Source organism: Cebus imitator, unplaced genomic scaffold, assembly GCF_001604975.1.
Source record: "Cebus imitator isolate Cc_AM_T3 unplaced genomic scaffold, Cebus_imitator-1.0 Scaffold200, whole genome shotgun sequence".
NCBI classification, from domain to species: domain Eukaryota; kingdom Metazoa; phylum Chordata; class Mammalia; order Primates; family Cebidae; genus Cebus; species Cebus imitator.
Window position 1 is genome coordinate 1,085,068 of NW_016107515.1, and position 6,222 is coordinate 1,091,289.

At 44.8% G+C, this 6,222-nt stretch overlaps 1 non-coding gene and 1 pseudogene across 1 annotated transcript; both read left to right on the plus strand.

The window, feature by feature from the left end:
- LOC108317316 overlaps positions 1-285 on the plus strand; it is a 1,643-nt pseudogene extending 1,358 nt beyond the window's left edge.
- Positions 286-1,011: 726 nt separating this feature from the next.
- LOC119474001 lies at positions 1,012-1,118 on the plus strand. The gene has a single exon (XR_005203283.1). It is a non-coding gene; the product is annotated as a U6 spliceosomal RNA (small nuclear RNA).
- Positions 1,119-6,222: the final 5,104 nt, after the last annotated feature.

A 6,222-nucleotide genomic window follows, 5' to 3' on the forward strand; every position in this document is an offset into this window, starting at 1 on the left:
AAAAAAAAAAAAAAAAAAAGAATGCCCTTAAACAAAGAAGGTAAGAAACCTAGGACCAACGCACCCAAGATTCAGCGTCTTGTTACTTCACGTGTCCTGCAACACAAACGGCAGTGTATTGCTCTGAAGAAGCAGCGTACTAAGAGCAATAAGGAAGAGGCCGCAGAATATGCTAAACTTTTGGCCAAGAGAATGAAGGAGGCTAAAGAGAAGCACCAGGAAAAAATTGCGAAGAGAGGCAGACTTTGATCTCTGCGAGCTAAGTCTGAATCCAGTCAGAAATAAGATTTTTTGAGTAACAAATAAGATCAAACTTAAAAAATATATACAAAAATTAGCTGGGTGTGGTGGTGGGCACCTGTAATCCCAGCTACTCTGGAGGCTAAGGCAGGAGAATCGGTTGAACTTGGGAGGCAGAAGTTATAGCGAGCCAAGATCGCGCCACTGCACTCCAGCCTGGGTGACAGAGTGAGACTCTGTCTCAAAAAAAAGGATGAGTTTACCCAGTTTCCTCCCTTTGTGTCATATGCTCACTTCTGTCTTCCATTTTGTGTCATGGGATGACCCTTATCAGATATTGGCACTATGCTTTTGGACTTCCCAGCTTCCAGAACTGTGGGCCAAATAAACTTCTGTTTTTTATAAATTTACCTAGTCTATGACATTCTGTTATGGCAGCAGAAAACTAAGGCAGAAAATTGGTACTGAGTAGTGGCCTGTTGTAATATCAAACACTTGTGGAAAATGTAGAAACCATTCTGGAACTAGGTAATGCATAGAGACTGGAAAAATTGGAAGGAGCAGGCCAGAAAAAGCCTACACTGCCATCAATGGAGCATTAGGGTGATTCTGGTGAGGGCTCAGGAGGGAAGAGCTGTAGGGAAAGTCTGAATCATCTAAGAGATTACTTAAAGGCTCATGACAAGAATGTTAGTAGAAATACGGGCAGTAAAGGCCATTCTGTTGAGGTCTCAAATCGAAATGAGGAACAAGGTATTAGAAACTGGAGTAGTGTTTGCTTCAGCAGCACATATACTAAAATTGGAAGGATACAGAGAAGATTAGCATGGCCTCTGCGCAAGGATAACACGCAAATTCATGAAACGTTCCATATTTTTACTGGAAAAAACCACCTTAAACTTCATATGGAACCAAAAGAGAGCCCACATAGCCAAGACAATCCTAAGCAAAAAGAACAAAGCTGGAGGCATCACGCTACCTGACTTCAGACTATACTACAAGGCTGCAGTGATCAAAACAGCATGGTACTGGTACAAAAACAGAGATATAGACCAATGGAACAGAACAGAGGCCCTGGAGGCAACGCCACACATCTACAATCATCTGATCTTTGACAAACCTGACAAAAACAAGCAATGGGGAAAGGATTCCCTGTTTAATAAATGGTGTTGGAAAAACTGGCTAGCAGTGTGCAGAAAGCAGAAACTGGACTCCTTCCTGACACCTTACACTAAAATTAACTCCAGATGGATTAGAGACTTAAACATGCCCGGCACGGTGGCTCAAGCCTGTAATCCCAGCACTTTGGGAGGCCAAAGTGGCTGGATCACCTGAGGTCAGGAGTTCAAGACCAGCCTGGCCAACATGGTAAAACTCTGTCTCTACTGAAAATACAAAAATTAGCTGGGCATGGTGGTGGGTGTCTGTAATCTCAGCTACTCAAGAGGCCGAGAGGCAGGAGAATCACTTGAACCTGGGAGGCAGAGGTTGCAGTGAGCCGAGATTGTGCCATTGCACTCCAGCCTGGGCGACAGAGTGAGACTCTGTCTGAAAATAATAATGATAATAATAATAATAATAATGGCCAGGCACGGTGGCTCACACCTGTAATCCCAGCCCTTAGGGAGGCCAAGATGGGTGGATCACCTGAGGTCAGGAGTTTGGGACCAGCTTGGCCAAAGTGGAGAAACCTCATCTCCATTAAAAATACAAAACTAGCCAGGCGTGGTAGAGCACACCTATAATCCCAGCTACTCAGGAGGCTGAGGCAGGATAATCACTTGAACCCAGGAGGTGGAGGTTGCAGTGAGCCAAGATCATGCCATTGCATTCCAGCCTGGGCGACAGAGTGATACTGTCTCAAAATACTAATAATAATTGCCAGGCATGGTGACTCACACCTGTAATCCCAGCACTTTGGGAGGCCAAGGCAGGTGGGTCACCTGAGGTTGGGAGTTGGAGACCAGCCTGGCCAACATGGAGAAACCCTGTTTCCATTAAAAATACCAAACTAGGCTGGGCGAGGTGGCTCATGCCTGTAATCCAAGCACTTTGGAGGCCAAGGCAGGCAGATCACCTGAGGTCGGGAGCTTAAGACCAACCTGACCAGCATGGTGAAACCCCGTCTTTATATCTAAAAAAGAATAAATAAATAAAAATAAAAATACCAAACTAGCCAGGTGTGGTAGAGCACGCCTATAATCCTAGCTACTTGGGAGACTGAGGCAGGAGAACTGCTTGAACCCAGGAGGCAGAAGTTGTGGTGAGCCAAGATCGCCCCACTGCATTCCAGCCTGGGTGATAAAAGGAAGACTTCACCCCACAAAGTAAAATAAAATAAGAAAAATAATTAATCTGAGATGCCTACGAGACATCCACAGAGGGATGTCATTTGTGTACACACATCTGGTGCTCAGAGGCAATATCTGGGCTGAGAGATTATAAGGTTGAGACTAGAGTGTAAGGTGGGTAGTTAACAAAAATAAAGTTGGAAAGGAGGCTTGACCAGGAGATTTATGCAAACCATGAAAAGGAATTTGGATTTTATCCTGCAAACAAGGAATGACTTCTGCTTGATGTTGTAGGCAGACGACTGGCTGCATTGTAAAAAACACATTGGAGGGACACAGGCTGGAGGGTGGCTCACGATCAGGGTCCTTACAGTAATCTAGGTAAAAGATGGGAAGCGATTTTCATATACAGTTTTATATCCTGATTTTTTTCACTTACATTATACTATGAACGTTTAACAATGTCAATAAAAGTTCTCTGGAAACATCATTTTAAATGGCTAACCTACCAACCTATGGACCACACCATATTGTGTCCTATTATCTACTTAATCAGTACTATACAGTTAGGGATTCTGGCTATTTTCCGGTGTTTGTTTGTTTGTTTTTTGAGACAGAGTTTTGCTCTTGTTGCCCAGACTGGAGGGCAATGGTGCGATCTAGGCTCACTGCAATCTCCACCTCCTGCATTCAAGTGATTCTCCTGCCTCAACCTCCCGAGTAGCTGGGATTACAGGCATGTGTCACCATGCACAGCTAATTCTGTATTTTTAGTAGAGACGAGGGTTTCTCTATGTTTATTGGTCAGGCTAGTCTCGAACTCCCAACCTCAGGTGATCCACCCACCTCAGACTCCCAAAGTGCTGGGATTACAGGTGTAAGCCACCGCACCCAGCCTATTTCCCAGTTTTTCATTGAGAACTGTATTCTTTTTTTTAATTTTAAATTTTTATTTTTTGAGACAGAGTCTCGCTCTGTCATCCAGGCTGGAGTGCAGTGGCACAATCTCGGCTTAGTGCAACCTCCATCTCCTGGGTTCAAGTGATCCTCCTGCCTCAGCCTCCCAAGTAGCTGGGATTAAAAGGTGCCCGCCACCATGCCTAGCTAACTTTTGTTTTTTTTGTTTTTTTTTTTAAGTAGAGATAGGGTTTCGCCATGTTGGGCAGGTTGGTCTTGAACTCCTGACCTCAGATGATCTGCCCGCCTCGGCCTCCCAAAGTGCTGGGATTACAGGTGTCAGCCACCACGCCCGGCCAGAAACTTTATTCTTTCATATAACTACATATCTTCTGTGCTAAGTAAAATCTTTTCCCTCTACCTTGATGATTAAAAAAAAATTATCTGGCAAATCTCATAGCTTTTCCAAAATTATTTCATAAAGTCTTGTTACCAAGTTTTACTTTCACATTGATTTAAAATTTTTTCTCAGGCTAGGCGTGGTGGCTCACGCCAATAATCCCAGCACTTTGGGAGGCTGAGGCAAGTGGATCCCTTGAGTTCAGGAGTGCGAAATCAGCCTGAGTAACATGGTAAAACCCCGTTTCTACAAGAAATACAAAAAATTAGCTGGGCATGGTGGCACATGCTTATTGTCTTACCTACTCAGGAGGCTGAGGTGGGAGGATATCTTGAGCCTGGGAGGTGGAGGTTGCAGTGAGCCAAGATCACTCCACTGCACTCCAACCTGGGTGACAGAGTGAGACCCTGTCTCAAAAAAAATAACCTTTTTCTCACCCAGCTCAAGTTTGAACTACACTTAGAAGGTCATAGTGGCAAAGATTGGTATGGTTGGGACAATTCTCACCAAATGCACCATTTGGATCCTCTATATTTCTGGCCTCCCTGCAGTCACACAGGTCTTGGTCACCCATTCTGCTTAATGACATGATTGTCACACCCATGGTGAAGCACACTGAAAAGCCAAGCATGACTCTCTGGTCTTGCTCTTCCTATTAAAGCTCATGAGGAGGCTTTTAGATGGTCATTTTAGATGGTCAGAACAAGACGGCAGAACCTCCAGCAACTTTAGCCCTGGTGACCATGGAAAGCAGGGCCCCTCCCAGTCCACATAGGACAAAAGGCATAAGGAAAATATAAACCAAATGTGATAAGCCACTGAGATTATGGGGTTGTTGCTAAAGCAGCAATATAACCTAGCCTATTCTAATGTAGTTTGTGTGTTTACCATTTCTGCCACTTTATTTTTCTCCTCCAGGGTCAGAGGAGTGAAAAGAGCTGGGGAGGAAAAATAACAAGCATGGCCGGGCGCGGTGGCTCAAGCCTGTAATCCCAGCACTTTGGGAGGCCGAGGCGGGTGGATCACGAGGTCAAGAGATCGAGACCATCCTGGTCAACATGGTGAAACCCCGTCTCTACTAAAAATACAAAAAATTAGCTGGGCATGGTGGTGCGTGCCTGTAATCCCAGCTACTCAGGAGGCTGAGGCAGGAGAATTGCCTGAACCCAGGAGGCGGAGGTTGCGGTGAGCCGAGATCACGCCATTGCACTCCAGCCTGGGTAACAAGAGCGAAACTCCGTCTCAAAAAAAAAAAAAAAAAGAAATAAAAAGCATGTAGTGGATACTATTTGGGTTCCACCCAGATCCCCCTTTATAGTTTCTGTTTGCCTCGCCCCAGTTCCTGTGAATTTTGCTTCTAACCCTCCTCACCCGGCTCTCTTTAAAGGTCTGCTCTTGGCTACTGGAATCAGAAGTGCATGAGAATTTACATCCACCCACCCTGAGATGGGTAGGTCTCAGACAGTGACTGAGTGGTGTGGCAGAATGAAAGCCCAGATCCCTTGCAAAAAGTCAGGACAAACTCTGAGGCATAATTTATATTCTGAAATTCCCCTGTGGGATCGGGCTGGAGCACCCACCATGGAACTTTGCTTGAGATTGCACCCTTGCTTTGCATTTTCCCTCCACGATCCTGCTTCTCCTATTCATTTTCCAATTTCTCCTGGGAGCATTTCCTTAATAGATTACTTGCACAAATTCTCATTTCATATTCTGCTTCTGAATAACCTTACTTAAGACATTTAGAACTGGTAATAGTCCTAGGAAATAGACTCTAAAGATGAGATTTGGAATTCAATCACTTGCTGGCCAGATGGCAATAAGGACCCTATTACTGATCGTAAGGGAAGTGTTGTTAGTGCCTGGTATGCTGTATCATTGCCATTAATGAAATATGTGCCTGTGGAAAATTAGAATCAAATACAGCTGAAAGGGGTCACATTAGCTTGTACAACTCAGAAGAAGCAATTATTTAAGGGACTGCAGAATTAGTTTATTGGTACCAGATGTTGTTGATGCATGAGAGACAATGACAGGCTCAGGTGAGACAGTTAACAGGTTAAGGCAAGATGTGAAGTCAGAAGGCCTCTTCAGCAGCGTTTAAAAAGATTATTGGCAGAGCGCAGTGGCTCACGCCTGTAATCCCAGCATTTGGGAGGCTAAGACAGGCAGATCACCTGAGGTCAGGAGTTCGAGACCAGCCTGGCCAACATGGTAAAACTCCATCTCTACTAAAAATACAAAAATTAGCTGGGTGTGGTGGTGGTCACCTGTTATCCCAGCTACTCGGGAGGTTGAGGTACAAGAATTGCTTGAATCTGGGAGGGGGAGGTTGTAGTAAGCTGAGATGGCACCATTGCACTCTAGCCTGTGTGACAGAGCAAGATTCCATCT